The 16451-nt window shown below is 46.7% G+C and overlaps 1 long non-coding RNA gene across 1 annotated transcript in view; it reads left to right on the forward strand.

Annotated features, from left to right (window-relative positions):
• The window catches only part of LOC132155529 (uncharacterized), a 30288-nt gene extending 14118 nt beyond the window's left edge, over positions 1–16170 (forward strand). Inside the window, exon 2 of the long non-coding RNA XR_009437258.1 lies at positions 15122–16170. This is a non-coding gene — a long non-coding RNA (uncharacterized LOC132155529). The remainder of the gene's footprint in view (positions 1–15121) is intronic.
• The last annotated feature ends 281 nt before the right edge of the window (positions 16171–16451 follow it).

A 16451-nucleotide genomic window follows, 5' to 3' on the forward strand; every position in this document is an offset into this window, starting at 1 on the left:
ATTAAACGTTTTATTTTGTCTGCTGTGGATTCTATATAGATGTCACAAGGTGACGATCTTTAGGGGCGGAACCAAAATTCGGGAAGTTTGGTTCCGCCCGGAAGTGTTTCCGCCCGGACCGGAAAAACAGAACACCGGAACTTCCGGTAGCGCCGTAAGAAGGAAAATCAGGGAATTCGATGCACCTGTGCCTAGTTAGGGACAGCGGTTGGTGATTGGAGGATACGCTGGACAAGGCAGTACTTAAGGCCAAGTTATTTCACAGTCTAGGAAGCTCTCTTTGGTGTGTGTGAAGCACTGGGTTGTGCCCGTCTTGGTACGCTGCTGGTAGCTGTCTAACTCTCTCTCTCCCTCAGGCTGGAATTGTATGATTGTGAAGACATCGCGAACCTTAAAGGTTGAGAAGTGAACAGATTATACGGCGAACTGAGACGACGTGAAAAAGGGGATTGGAAGTGGCATTGATGTGAGTACTAAGAGCCAGTCGAAAGTGCCCTGTATATTGACCTGGCGTTGTGTAGATCTCTCCAGGAGGAGGAGGGTGGCCCTACCCCTAATATAGTGTGGTGGGAGAGCCGAAGGAATACTTATTGAAGTAGTCGCAACGACGACATCACTAGCTAGGCCGCATATTCCATCGCCAGATCCGAACCAAGCGAAGTGAAGGAAGACGGGTGTCCTTTCCGTACACTGAGTGTGGTGGGTGAGTCTTCGTGCTGTGAAAACCTATAATTTTGACGTGGTGTTGTATATTGCTGTGGGCTGCTGTGTATTGCCGTGTGTCCTGTCAGATAAACCCCCGCCTTCACGCACTTCGGCGTGGGAGGACAAGGAGATTGCTGGTCCTGGCCTAGTTCAGTACAGTATATGTTGTGAGCGTGCTTCAGATCTCCGGAGATAGCACGGTACGCTGTGTCCAGCCCAGAGGTGAAAGCCATCCAAAGCAGAGTAACTGTGTTTTGTGTCTAAGTTGATACCTGTGGAGAGGAAAGGAAAGAGAGTGAGTAACACAAGGAGAAACAGAGGAAACCTGTACTTACAGTGCGCTGTTTCAGCCCAGAGGTGAGAGCCATTCAAAGCAAACTAACGGTGCTATTGTGCCCAAGTTGATATCTGTGGAGAGAAAAGGAGAGAGAGGGAATAACACGAGGAGGAATAGAGCGAACCCTGTACTTACAGTACGCTGTGTCCAGCCCAGAGGTGAGAGCCATTCAAAGCAAACTAACTGTGCTATTGTGCCCAAGTTGATACCTGTGGAGAGAAAAGGAGAGAGAGTGAATAACACGAGGAGGAATAGAGCGAACCCTGTACTTACAGTACGCTGTGTCCAGCCCAGAGGTGAGAGCCATTCAAAGCAAACTAACTGTGCTATTGTGCCCAAGTTGATACCTGTGGAGAGGAAAGGAGAGAGAGAGTGAATAACACGAGGAGGAATAGAGCGAACCCTGTACTTACAGTACGCTGTGTCCAGCCCAGAGGTGAGAGCCATTCAAAGCAAACTAACTGTGCTATTGTGCCCAAGTTGATACCTGTGGAGAGAAAAGGAGAGAGAGTGGGTAACACGAGGAGAGACTGAGGGAACCTGTACTTACGCCGCTGCCTGTGGAGAAAGAGAAAGCGAGTGAGCACCCAAGGAACGAACTGTGTGAACCAGTACTTACTGTGAGCTGTAATCAGCGAAGAGGTGAGAGCAAAACCAAGCTGAACTAACTGTGCCTGTGTGTCCCAGCCGCTGCCTGTGGAGAAAGAGAAAGCGAGTGAGCACCCAAGGAACGAACTGTGTGAACCAGTACTTACTGTGAGCTGTAATCAGCGAAGAGGTGAGAGCAAAACCAAGCTGAACTAACTGTGCCTGTGTGTCCCAGCCGTTGCCTGTGGAGAAAGAGAAAGAGCGTGAGCACCCAAGGAACGAACTGGGTGAATCAGTACTTACTGTGAGCTGTAATCAGCGAAGAGCTGTTGCCTGTGGAGGAAGAGAAAGAGAGTGGGCACCTCGAGAACGAACTGAGTGAACCAGTACTTACCGTGAGCTGTATTCAGCGAAGAGGAGGAAGAAGGAGGGCGCTACGAATACCTAAGACTCAGGCCGGGGCCCGAGCCCCACGCCCCGGATCCCCGTGGCCCCCTTGCTCCCTGACCTCTTCCCGGCCATAGCCCATCTGGAGGGCCGAGTCAGAGTTTAGTTTTAATTGCCCTTTCCCTATTCCCTAAGCTATTTTTAAATATTTAAATAAAGATTGTTTTATCACTTACTTGTTCTCGTGTTGCTTGGCCATTGGGTCGGGTTTGGGGACCTCCTCGAGGTGGAAGTTGAGAAGGGGTGTGGCTTAGTTAAAGCATAGCCAGCCCCTGGGTGTGACAGATTTGGCGCAGTCGGCAGGGTTTCCACCTCGAGTTGAGTAACCAAGGTCGTCCAATGACCGACAACGCGGGGCTTTCAGCCCAACCCCGTGCCATGCCCGTTTTTATGGGGAGCCCCTGGATTCAAAAATATGGGGGGACAGAATCCGAGGTACGATTGTCTGAATGGAAGGCTCAACTAGAGTACTTGGCCGACCTACAGGGCCTTAGTGCAGCCCAGCGGCTTCAATTTGTGTTAAACTCCCTGGATGGAGAAGCGCGGCGAGAGGTGCATGCCGCCCCCGAAGCCGTTAGAGCCAACGCCCAAACCGTGTTCCAGTTCCTCACTGAACAGTATGGTGACCACACCCCCGTAGCTGTCCTTCGCTCCCAGTTCTTCAATTGTAAGCAGGGCCCCCGCCAACCGATTAGAGCTTTCGCCCTGAGGTTGCGAGAGCAATTCGCCCGACTACAGACCCGTCGGGACCACGGGTTGGGAGATGGAGAGACTCTATTGCGGGACCAGTTTCTTCTGGGGTTGAAGGAGGGTCCGGTGAGACAGAGCCTACGTATCCAGTTTCGAAGGGACCCGGGTCTTACGTTCGAAGATCTGAAGAAAGAGGCACTGGCCCTGGAAGGTGATGAGACTGAGGTGAGTGGTTCCCCAGTGTGTGCGGTTGTCAGTGAAGTAGCACCAGCACAACCCGGAGGCCCTGACTGGAAGCAAGCACTGAAGGCTGAACTTTTGAAAGATGTCCGCGATCAGATGTCTGAACTGTCTAAAGCCCTCGTAGGAGAATTGCGCCAAGGACGGGCGCGGGAGGAACCACGGCCGGCGCCCCGAGACCGAGTGTACTCAGAGGGAGGCCGAGAGCCGTTCAGGCGCCCGAACCACTTTAACCGGCCCCGTTTCGAATGGGACGAGCAAGGGCGACCCATCTGCAACCGCTGTGGCAAACCAGGTCACTATAGCCGCCAGTGTGGGCCCCGCAGGGCGTCAGAAGGGGGTTTTTAGGTCGGCCGGCCACTGTGGGTCGTGTGGCCGGGACCCCTCGAGAAGACCCTGGAAGAGGATATGGCTCTAGGAGCCAGATGATTGGGCGTAGCCCCGTGGCGAAGGTGAGAGTGTGCGGCAAGGAGATTCAATGCCTGGTAGACACAGGCTCCCAAGTGACGTTGTTTGCTGAGAGTTTATCCGAAGAAGTGTTTGGGAAACAAGGGGCACCAGGGGCGGAGGCCCCCTGGCTTACTCTGAAGGGCGCAAACGGCCTCGACATCCCATATATTGGCTACCGATTGACGGACCTAGAGGTTCACGGAGTGATGGTCCCCCAGAAAGGTGTGATTATCGTGCAAGACCATTGTCTGGGTGCACATCGAGCCCTGTTGGGCATGAATGTCCTCGCTGATTGCTGGGAAGAGCTATTTCGGGCTAGGCCCGTATCGAAGATACCACCTGCAGAGAGGCCCAAGTGGGAGTGTGTGGTAGTTGACTGTCGAAGGGTGCAAATGAGCCAAGTCCGCAGGGAACAGGAAGAGGTAGGAAGAGTGATGTGTCGTTTTGCTTTGTCTGTCCCCGCAAAAAGTGAGGCTGTTGTGTGGGCGCGAGTACCGCCCCGAAGAGCGGGCCCAGAAGAGTGGGTGCTGGTGGAGCCCCATGTGGATTGTCCACAAGTGGAAGTGGCACGAGGACTATCGACGGTCCGGCGGGGGAGAGTCCCCGTGAGGATACGGAATGTACATCCATACGCGGTGCAACTACATCGGCACCAACGATTAGCCCGTCTGACAACGGTTACATCCCACCAAGTAAGGGAAGAGAGGGATATTAGTTTTCGTCAGGTGTGCCCCACTGTCATCGAGGTGGCCCTGACACAAGTAGACACCCCATGGGGTGGTATGGAGAGGAGTGTGCCGAGCCACCTGGCGGGTGAGTCGTTACAAGGGGAGGATTTAGAGCAGGCACAGACACAGAAGTTACAGGCCCTCCTTCGGAGATGGCAGCATGTGTTCGCCACCCACGATGAAGACTACGGATGCACCCAGGTGGTACAACATCATATACCTACCGGGGATGCAGGGCCCAGCCGGGAGAGGTATCGCCCAATTCCGCCCACTTTGTATACCGAGGTACGTACACTCCTGCAAGGCATGCTGAAGCAAGGAGTTGTTAGGGAAAGCAGCAGCCCGTGGGCGGCCCCCATAGTGCTGGTGCAAAAGAAGACGGGGGCTTGGAGATTCTGCGTGGACTACCGTAAGCTGAACCTCGTGACTAAGAAAGACGCTTTCCCTTTGCCACGGATCGAAGATTCGCTTGCCAGCCTCACGCAGTCGGCATGGTACTCTACCCTAGATTTGGCCAGTGGCTACTGGCAGGTGCAGGTGGCCGAAGCAGACCGGGAGAAGACTGCCTTTACAACCCCGTTTGGACTATTTGAATGGGACCGGATGCCTTTCGGGCTCTGTAACGCTCCGGCCACCTTCCAGCGGCTGATGCAGCGGTGCTTGGGAGGTCAGTTAATGGAGTCAGTATTAGTTTACCTGGATGATGTGATTGTCTACTCCCCAGATTTTGATTCACACCTGAGGCACCTCGAGGAAGTCTTTCGGGCCATGGAGAAGTACGGATTGAAACTACAGCCCAATAAGTGTCGCTTACTACGGAGAGAAGTCAACTTTCTGGGCCACGTGGTCAGTGCGGCTGGAGTGTCCGTAGATCCTGGAAAGGTATCGGCCGTGAAGGACTGGAAGGCCCCGAGGACAGTGAGGCAAGTGCGATCCTTTTTAGGATTTGTGGGATACTATAGGCGTTTCATAAAGGACTTTTCAAAAATTGCTAAACCCCTTAATCAGTTGCTGGTTGGCACAGGTCGTAACCGGGGCCGGGGGTCGCCCAACGTAGACTGGGATGCAAATTATGCCAGCAATCTCGGGCTGGGAGCGGTGTTGGCTCAACGGCAGGACGGAGTTGAGAGGGTCATCGCGTACGCCAGCCGGAGCCTCCACCCAGCCGAGAGGAACGATGCGAACTATAGTTCTTTCAAATTGGAGCTGCTGGCGTTGAAGTGGGCCCTAAGTGAGAAATTTAAAGACTACCTCTGGGGTGCCAAGGTGACGATCATTACAGACAATAACCCATTAGTACACTTACAGACGGCGAAGCTGGGAGCCGTGGAGCAGCGGTGGGTGGCCCAACTGGCCAACTTTGACTATCAACTACAGTACCGACCAGGGCGTGAACACATGAACGCGGACGTCCTCTCAAGGCTGCCCGAAGCGGAAAGCCCCGGAGGGGCCAGCCCGGAGGAGGGCTATATGGTAGGAGCAGTAGAGGCACCAGGCAGCAGACAAGAGGCCGTGCCTGAGAACTGGGGATGGGATCCCCGTCGGTGGAGGGAGAGACAGGCCAGGGATCAAGATGTGCGGCTGGTAAGAGAATGGCTGGAACAGGGCCGACGGCTGACGCCAGCGGAGAGGTTAGCCCAGACGGATACTGGGAGGAGGCTGCTGGGGCAATGGGACAGGCTGGAGCTGAGAGATGGCGTTTTGTGCAGAAGGGTCAGTGACCCGAAGTTGGGCGAAGAAGTACGCCAGATCGTGGTACCCGCAGATGAGGTAACGGCTTTAGTTTCGGCGTACCACAACCAGTTGGGGCATCAGGGACAGGAGAGGACCGTGTCCCTGCTTAGGAGATTCTTCTTTTGGCCCGGGCTAGAGGCATCGGTGCACGCCCTAATTCAAGCTTGCCCGAGATGCATATTGTTTAAGTCCAGACGGGAGGTCCGAGCGCCAATGGTACCCATCCATGCGAAGGCCCCCCTTCATATCATGGCTATGGACTTCTTGACACTGGGCCGACCACGAGATCGCTACCAGAACATCTTGGTAATAACGGATTTGTTCACAAAGTACGCTTGGGCTATCCCCACCCTCGACCAGACTGCAACCACCACCGCTACAGTTTTATGGCGGGCCGTCTTCCAGACGTTCGGATGCCCGGAGTTTCTGCACTCCGATCAAGGAGCCAACTTTGAGTCCAGGGTAATTAGAGAACTATGCCAGTTGTACGGTTGCACGAAAACTCACACCACTTCGTATCATCCTCAGGGGAACGGCGGCTGTGAGAGATTCAATCAGACCCTATTGGGGCTGCTGGGGACCTTGGACCAACAACGGCAGGACGATTGGGTGAGTGCCTTGCCAAACCTCCTACAGGCCTATAACAACAGTATACATAGTACTACGGGTTACGCTCCCACTTACCTGATGTTTGGCAGACACATACGAATGCCTACTGACCTGGTCCTAGGAGTGATAGCCGACCAAGAGGAAGCAAGTGTAACGGAGTGGGTGGGGCGCCATCACCAGCGCTTGCATTTCGCCTACGAGCAGGTGTCGAAAAGGATACAGACGGCAGGAGAGAAAAGTAAGCGGTTGTATGATCGGACTGCTAGAGAAGCCCCTCTACTGCCAGGAGAGAGGGTGTTGGTGAGAGATAATCGGCGGCAGGGGAAGGGGAAACTGAGTGACCGTCGGGAGGCCACCCCTTATGTAGTCTGCCGGCAGCAGAGGCCGGGGCAGCCGGTCTATACCATCCGGCCAGAAGGGAAGTCAGGCCCCGACCGTGTGGTGCACCGGAACATGATTCGCCCATGCCCTAACTACCCTGAAGCCGTGGAAGAAGTCCCCACGGAACCTGTACCAGCGGCCCCCTGGATTGAAGGGGGGGCTGTGGTACCAGGGAGACCCGTGGTGGCACCACCCCCGATCGCCCCGAGAGAACCAGAAGCAGCCCCTGAACAAGCTGAGCCCGATTCACCAGTGAGACGATCCCAGCGAGAGAACCGAGGCCGACCCCCTGCCCGCTATGGGGAGTGGACAGCCCGAGGACGTTCTAGGGACTAGAACGGATTGGCGGGGGAGGATGTCACAAGGTGACGATCTTTAGGGGCGGAACCAAAATTCGGGAAGTTTGGTTCCGCCCGGAAGTGTTTCCGCCCGGACCGGAAAAACAGAACACCGGAACTTCCGGTAGCGCCGTAAGAAGGAAAATCAGGGAATTCGATGCACCTGTGCCTAGTTAGGGACAGCGGTTGGTGATTGGAGGATACGCTGGACAAGGCAGTACTTAAGGCCAAGTTATTTCACAGTCTAGGAAGCTCTCTTTGGTGTGTGTGAAGCACTGGGTTGTGCCCGTCTTGGTACGCTGCTGGTAGCTGTCTAACTCTCTCTCTCCCTCAGGCTGGAATTGTATGATTGTGAAGACATCGCGAACCTTAAAGGTTGAGAAGTGAACAGATTATACGGCGAACTGAGACGACGTGAAAAAGGGGATTGGAAGTGGCATTGATGTGAGTACTAAGAGCCAGTCGAAAGTGCCCTGTATATTGACCTGGCGTTGTGTAGATCTCTCCAGGAGGAGGAGGGTGGCCCTACCCCTAATATAGTGTGGTGGGAGAGCCGAAGGAATACTTATTGAAGTAGTCGCAACGACGACATCACTAGCTAGGCCGCATATTCCATCGCCAGATCCGAACCAAGCGAAGTGAAGGAAGACGGGTGTCCTTTCCGTACACTGAGTGTGGTGGGTGAGTCTTCGTGCTGTGAAAACCTATAATTTTGACGTGGTGTTGTATATTGCTGTGGGCTGCTGTGTATTGCCGTGTGTCCTGTCAGATAAACCCCCGCCTTCACGCACTTCGGCGTGGGAGGACAAGGAGATTGCTGGTCCTGGCCTAGTTCAGTACAGTATATGTTGTGAGCGTGCTTCAGATCTCCGGAGATAGCACGGTACGCTGTGTCCAGCCCAGAGGTGAAAGCCATCCAAAGCAGAGTAACTGTGTTTTGTGTCTAAGTTGATACCTGTGGAGAGGAAAGGAAAGAGAGTGAGTAACACAAGGAGAAACAGAGGAAACCTGTACTTACAGTGCGCTGTTTCAGCCCAGAGGTGAGAGCCATTCAAAGCAAACTAACGGTGCTATTGTGCCCAAGTTGATATCTGTGGAGAGAAAAGGAGAGAGAGGGAATAACACGAGGAGGAATAGAGCGAACCCTGTACTTACAGTACGCTGTGTCCAGCCCAGAGGTGAGAGCCATTCAAAGCAAACTAACTGTGCTATTGTGCCCAAGTTGATACCTGTGGAGAGAAAAGGAGAGAGAGTGAATAACACGAGGAGGAATAGAGCGAACCCTGTACTTACAGTACGCTGTGTCCAGCCCAGAGGTGAGAGCCATTCAAAGCAAACTAACTGTGCTATTGTGCCCAAGTTGATACCTGTGGAGAGGAAAGGAGAGAGAGAGTGAATAACACGAGGAGGAATAGAGCGAACCCTGTACTTACAGTACGCTGTGTCCAGCCCAGAGGTGAGAGCCATTCAAAGCAAACTAACTGTGCTATTGTGCCCAAGTTGATACCTGTGGAGAGAAAAGGAGAGAGAGTGGGTAACACGAGGAGAGACTGAGGGAACCTGTACTTACGCCGCTGCCTGTGGAGAAAGAGAAAGCGAGTGAGCACCCAAGGAACGAACTGTGTGAACCAGTACTTACTGTGAGCTGTAATCAGCGAAGAGGTGAGAGCAAAACCAAGCTGAACTAACTGTGCCTGTGTGTCCCAGCCGCTGCCTGTGGAGAAAGAGAAAGCGAGTGAGCACCCAAGGAACGAACTGTGTGAACCAGTACTTACTGTGAGCTGTAATCAGCGAAGAGGTGAGAGCAAAACCAAGCTGAACTAACTGTGCCTGTGTGTCCCAGCCGTTGCCTGTGGAGAAAGAGAAAGAGCGTGAGCACCCAAGGAACGAACTGGGTGAATCAGTACTTACTGTGAGCTGTAATCAGCGAAGAGCTGTTGCCTGTGGAGGAAGAGAAAGAGAGTGGGCACCTCGAGAACGAACTGAGTGAACCAGTACTTACCGTGAGCTGTATTCAGCGAAGAGGAGGAAGAAGGAGGGCGCTACGAATACCTAAGACTCAGGCCGGGGCCCGAGCCCCACGCCCCGGATCCCCGTGGCCCCCTTGCTCCCTGACCTCTTCCCGGCCATAGCCCATCTGGAGGGCCGAGTCAGAGTTTAGTTTTAATTGCCCTTTCCCTATTCCCTAAGCTATTTTTAAATATTTAAATAAAGATTGTTTTATCACTTACTTGTTCTCGTGTTGCTTGGCCATTGGGTCGGGTTTGGGGACCTCCTCGAGGTGGAAGTTGAGAAGGGGTGTGGCTTAGTTAAAGCATAGCCAGCCCCTGGGTGTGACATAAACACAGACTTTGCATGTGAAAAGAGTAAGTATTTACTTCGTAGGTGTATCTGCTGTTGGGTCTAATATAGTTTGCAATCTTTCAAATAAAAGGGTCCTTTGAAATGATGCATTAGATTGTGACAGGTGTACAAAACAGAAATGTGATGCAGAAACTTGTACAGATCAAAAATACAGTTAAAAATAGGGGGAAGGGGGGAGTAATGAAAGTTAGAGTAAGTCTTTTATTTAAAAATAAAACTGTGCAATGTGTATGACCTCTCTAAACGAAACAAAACAGGTAAAAAGTGGAAACGTTTAAATATTAACCAGTAGATGGACAGTACTCATGGAGATGGGCAAATGTTGTGAATGTTTTTCTTTTTAAATACTCTTACCTGTTATTTATCCTGTATTATGTAATGCACTTTGAGTAAAAAGAGGAACTTTGGAAAAAACAGCTTATAGGGAGTAGAACTTTTCAAAGTAGCAACTTTGCCCTTTAGATGCTGCTAAGGAAGACCTTAGGTAACACTTTAGAATATAAATATAATTGGATTGTAGTGGACACAATTTTATATATATATATATATATATATCAGATCAGATAATTGGTCTGACAAAAGAAATCACTAAGAAATGCTGGGGTTTTGTTTTTTTATACATGACACTCTACCTCTCATTCAGTTTAACATGATTTATATGTTAGGAAGTGGGTTCTCATTATATGTCATGTTCATGCCTAGTTAAGATCTAATTTTAACCGCATTAAACATATGCATGCTCTTTGAGATCCCTTATAATATTAATATTGCAGCGTGGGCTCTTGTAATGTGGGCATATGTGAAAAGTAATCACTAATGCATGCTTTGTGGACTTGCATGTGTACCGCTGGACTCCTGTATTTATTTACAGTACTGTAGTATTCATTCTGAATTCAAACTGGGCTCTGACCTGCTTTCTCAACCTCTCCGGACTGCACACAGGTGCTTTCTGCAATTGGTTTTGTATTCCTTATACAATCTCTGACATTACTGAGGCCTGATATGCTTTAGCTGTGGATAGAATATTCTGACTGATGATCTCACATGGAGATTTTGGAGTACTGCTATTATTTAGCACAAACGAGGCTGGATGATGACAGACAATCCATACTCAAAATAAGTCTGTTCGAATTCAGTGCAGACAATAACAGAAACGGTCAGTTTAGTGATGTTTCTGAAAGAAATTGCTGCTTTTGTTGTGCACCATATTCATTTAAAGAGCTGTATAGTACAATGGGTAGAACAAGATGCTTGACTCATTGAGCTCATACGATAATGCTGATTTTTCTGACAGTGGTTTCAGGCTGTTGGGCTCAAACAATGTGAGTCAACCCAACCCATCTTTCATTCGTCTAATTGTCCACCCACACTTTTATTAAATTCTGACTCAACACAGGACTAGAATTCCTCCAGTTTTCCTCACTGCCCTGACATAGAAGAGCCAAGCATGTCGTTGCACTGTGAACATGCTGCTCAACTGGCTTTTGTAGCCTTAGTATACAATATGTAGTGCAATGAGGACTTCAAAATATGGTAGTTATGTAAACATTGATGTTTAGAATACTAATGCTAATAACAAATATCTAGATTTTCCTTATTAGTGGATAATAGTACACAAGTGTCCAATCTTAACATACACCAAGTAGCTTCCTCTAAATTTCCTCTGGATTCAGAAAATTAATTGTATGCACTCAGCATTTTCATTTCTTCCCCCTCTTCTCTGTGTTTCTCTTTTGTTTTGTTTCTTTCAGATCCTCTTCATTTCTAGAAGCCATTTGGCTGTTGTGCAGGGTTGTTGAATGTCACCCTGAGCCTCACAGGGCGTTTGGGCCATGTGCAAGTGCCTTTCTGACTGGGCCTTGAACAAGGAGGTGCCGCTTGTATTTTCCCCTAATTGGGTCGGAAATAATCGCATTTCACTGCTGAATGGCTAAGCCATAGCAGAGTGGAAAGAGGGTGACAGGCTTGTCTCACAGTCTCATGGGTCCTTATGCTGCTGCAACAGCTGCTCGGCTCAGTGCTGCTAACCTCCAGCCATCTTCTGTGACAAAAACAACAAATAAACACTTGACAAGGTGCACTACCATCTTAACTGGGAATATTTTCTGCAATCCCTTAAAGCATGTGAATCTGATCAGTTCCTGTCTGATTAGCTGTTTAATGACAAGGTGGTGAAACCAGGCGCCATGATTGTGAATCTGCAACAACCCAGAGCTTTCTATTTTAAGAACAAGCCCTTCAGTCAACTGTAATATGCTGTGTTAGATTTCACAAATCATGAACCAAGCATGAGGAGTTATATATGGATAAATATTTCTGCCATCTTAAAGAATTGCCACTTAAAATCTTACACAATTTACCAGAGGTGGAAAGTAACGAATTACATTTACTCGCGTTACTGTAATTGAGTAGCTTTTTTGTGTACTAATACTTTTTAAAGTAAATTTTTAAATCTGTAATTTTACTTTTACTTAAGTATATTTTGTTTAAAGTATTGTACTTCGCTACATTTTAAAACACATTAATTACTGAGTAAAAAAAAAATCGCTCCCTGGAAACTACGTCAGTAAATAATGGGCAGGAGGGCAAACTGGCGCTAAAATCAGAAGAAAGATGCAGACGGTAGTGGTGGAAATTATGATTCTTTCTAGAGATTCGTTCATTTTCAGTTCGTTCACCAAAATGATTCGTTCAGTGATCATTTCTTGGTATTACACAAAATATGCCAGCAGGTGGCGAAAAAAGAGTGTATTATGTGTTATGTCTTTAGTCAACGAACGTATTCACTTGTTACAAAAACTGATCTGGCTTTATTAAAATGTGTGTATAATCGCATTCAGTATATAAAGTCTAATTAAGTTGTTCAGATGAACAAAGCACAAGGTTTTCTTGCCTAATTAGCATTTTAATTGTTTGGTCAGACAATTTGTATATTATATATTCACATTTTAAATCGGGGATTAAACGTGGAGTTGCTAAATATCAAAACAAGCGTATGTGCACAGTAACTGTAACTGCGCTTTGCATTTTGCGAGATTGACATGCTAAATGGCAGACTAACCCAGTTTACTCATTAATTTTGTTCACAAACGAGATAAGCGATGTACCAGTTAATTTCATTCACGAACGACATGTATCCGTTCATTCAGGTTCACGAATGACATGTGTGCCAGTTCAGTCATTTCATTCAGGAACGAGATGTACTAAATCATTCAACTCGTTCACGAACGATAAGATCTCTAGATCTTGTTCAGATTCATATGAAACTCGTTAATTGAAGGGCGTATTCGCTCACTACATTCAACAAATCACATGCTCTGTCACATCTCATACTCAAAGGCTATTGGCTCGAGGTTGTAACTCTTTGACAGGATGAAATGGTTGTTACTCGGTTCACTGAGCTGCGCATGCGCTGCTTATAGCGCCGCACTGCTGTGGAGGGAGTAACTTCAGTGAACGAGAAATATGAGTCAGTGGATTGCGTGAACGAGAACGATTCGTTCACCTAAAAGATTCATTCAAAAAGAACGATTCGTTCACGAACGACACATCACTAGCAGACGGTCAAAACAGGCGTTAGTGGTGCAGACACCGCTGAAAACGAAACCCCGTCATATTCTGAAGTTGAACTCGAAGGAAATGAAGTGAACCCATGGCCATATGTATGCTCTATTATGCAGTGTAAGCTGTACTTGCCTAGGAAGACCAAACTAGCAGCTTATAAAATCTCGACAAGACATCAACCCTTCGCAAGAATGTAGAGGCAAGAGGTTTTGCACAAATTAGCCAAAAAGACAGTGGTGAGGAGTGTGCTATATATATATAGTCTGCGATAATATCATATTTTTTGTTTTAATGATGTGCGCGCATTTATAGTGCGTTCTTTCACTGTGTGATTCAGTCTCCTAAAATGCATTTAGAATGATCACAAAATTGAAGATATAGGGGCATAAAATTAACATATTTATATAATTTCATATATTAAATCAAAATCACACAAAGAATGCCATCTTTTCCTCAAAAAATCATCATGAATATATACATACATATATATAACAGTTCAGTAAACAAGTTAATTAAGAGACTTGCGTTTTAGACACCATATTGCCTTTTTTAGTTCTATTTCTACAACAGAAAATAATTCCAAACACAGTCACCAAAGCACAGTTTTGCGTCTCTGAGCAACGTGACAGTGTTTCGTTCCTGAATGAATCAACAGTTTAAATGATTCGGTTCAATCGCAATGACTCACTTATTAACAGTTACTTGCTGACACATACTGGCCATTTTAATTTCACATTTAAAGTATCATTTTTTAAATAATGAATTTCTTATCATTTCAAATGAGTATTCAACATTTTATGTCTTGTATATCAAAACATTATTCATGCATTTGTAACTGCAGGTTAAATGCATTCTTGTCCTGCACTAAACAGTGTAATACATCTAAATGCCACTTCCAATGAATCTTCTGCATTTCCTCTGCATTAAAAGATGAGTTTGTTGATACTTATTTGCCTGGTAACAGCCCAAATGTTTTATTATTCTAAATAACTGATTCCTTTAATTAAAAACAACTAGTTTGAGATTAATAGACCTATCCCAGGGGTGTCAAACTCAGTTCCTGGAGGGCCGTAGCCCTGCAGAGTTTAGTTCTAACCCTACTCCAGCACACATATCATGTAGTTTTCAAATAAACCTAAATGATTAGATTAGCTGGATCAGGTGTGTTTAATTAGGGTTAAATCTAAACTGTGCAGGACTGTGGCCCTCCAGGAACTGAGTTTGACACCCTTGGCCTGTCCCATTTTTGACTCCCTCCCACTGTTAAAATGTAACTAAGTAATTTTTACTCTGAGTAAATTTTAAATGAGCTACTTTTTACTTTTACTTGAGTTGATTTTTAGACTGGTACTTTTACTTGTACTTAAGTAAAATTTCATTAATGTAATGGTACTTTTACTTGAGTAGAATATTTTTGTACTCTTTCCACCTCTGCAATTTACTATTGTTTAGTCATTTTATGAAGATACAATACAAAATTTAATACAATAATTCGATCCCGATGCTGAATTCAAATATAATTGTCCTGCATTGTTAAACAATGTTCATTAATGCAATTTGATTGCATTTAATATTAAAGCAACATCAAGGCTGGTATTAATTGTTTGTCTTGCATGTCCTGCACTGTGGAGATGTGTGATATTATCATTCTAGTCATTATCACCCATAATGCCATAGCAACCCCCTAGCAATGACCCCAAACACACTAGCTATGTAGCAACCACTCGAAAGCAGAATATCATACTTGAGGTTCACACGCTTGACTCAAGACAACAAGAAATTGCCTAGTAACCATTTACAGTGCCCTATACCACATATACTCTTATATACTCTTACCTATACTCTTGTAAATACTCACAACACCTTAGGAAATCCCTAGCAACCTCAGAACACCCAACCAATCAACCACTCTCTCTCTCTCTCTCTCTCTCTCTCTGTCTCTGTAGCAGGCGTGGCGCCCCCTGGAGGTGGGGATCAGTGATATTAAACATGCTCCCCCATGGCCATCATCACAGGTGTCGAGCCATCGCGGAGGAGCCAGAGAACGACCGTGAGGAGAGGATTCTGGCAATATTGGGGATCATCGGCACGGTGCTCAACCTGCTGGTGGTCATCTTCGTCTACATCTACACCACCTTCTAAGATCTTAAGGGACAGGATTCCCTCATCTGAAGAAATGGCAGTTAAGCAGAGGAGAACAGACTGGCATCATTTTTCATCACCAAAAACCATCAAGCAGTGCCTGACCTATTCAATCAGTCGAGAAAACACAAGCATTACATTCAAAACCACTCTGAGACCTTTTCGTTTCAGTTAGTATGAAAGATCGCTTACACGGTTGTTCATTATTTGTATATCTGTTCATGGTTCATATAGTCTTGATTATAATTGCATGTTCTCTGATTTCTTACGTACAGTAAGTATTATATGCTATTTCAGATGTGTGTGAGTTTCACTTAAAGCTGACCTTTCTACTGGGTCTGGAGCCAAGCAAAATGAAGCTCCAGATGTTGACGATCTGACATGCAGAAATAAGAGTGGGAATGGTTATTGAGTTTCTTGTTTTATGTTGAATTGTCTCTATATAAAGCACAACAGAGCAGAATGCCACAACGATGTCTTGTTCTCAGGTGTTTAGCTGGGTTAGTATAGGAACGCTTACTTGAAAACTGAAGGCACATTGACGACAGTCAGTCTCTGTTGTTGCAGTCATGCACGTAATGTCTGGTCTCGATTTACACTTTCTACTTAGTGTGCTTTTTGCAACTAAAAACTTAAACTTGATTAAAACACTGTTGCAATAGTTTTGTACAACAAAAATGGTTTGACAGTCAGAGAAATGTGAAATGAAAGAGAAAGATGGCAATAGAAATGTGCTTTTATAACATCATAATACAAGTTTTGACTGTTGAAATGGGCTTTTAGCTTCTTCCTCAATGTTTCGAAAGTTGAAAAGAGGATTGATCTGATGTTTCTTGTAATAAAAATGAAATATATGATTTTTTTTCCTTTCTTATAGCTCAAAAGGAGATGTTAGACAGAATGACTAGAGTGGCTCAGCATTCGGTTTCTTTGTGTGGATAAAAAGATGCAATGGAAATGAATGGTGACTGGCTTACTTTCAGCTTAACATCTCCTTTGTCTTCCACTGAGTTATACAGGTTTTAAACAACACAAGTTGAGTAAATGATGACAGAATTTTCACTTTGAGAGAATCGTCCCTTAAAGCATTTATTATTTATTTATTGAGTTCATTAAAAAAACATCACAGAAAAC

This window comes from Carassius carassius, chromosome 13 (genome assembly GCF_963082965.1).
Source record: "Carassius carassius chromosome 13, fCarCar2.1, whole genome shotgun sequence".
In the NCBI taxonomy this organism is placed as follows: domain Eukaryota; kingdom Metazoa; phylum Chordata; class Actinopteri; order Cypriniformes; family Cyprinidae; genus Carassius; species Carassius carassius.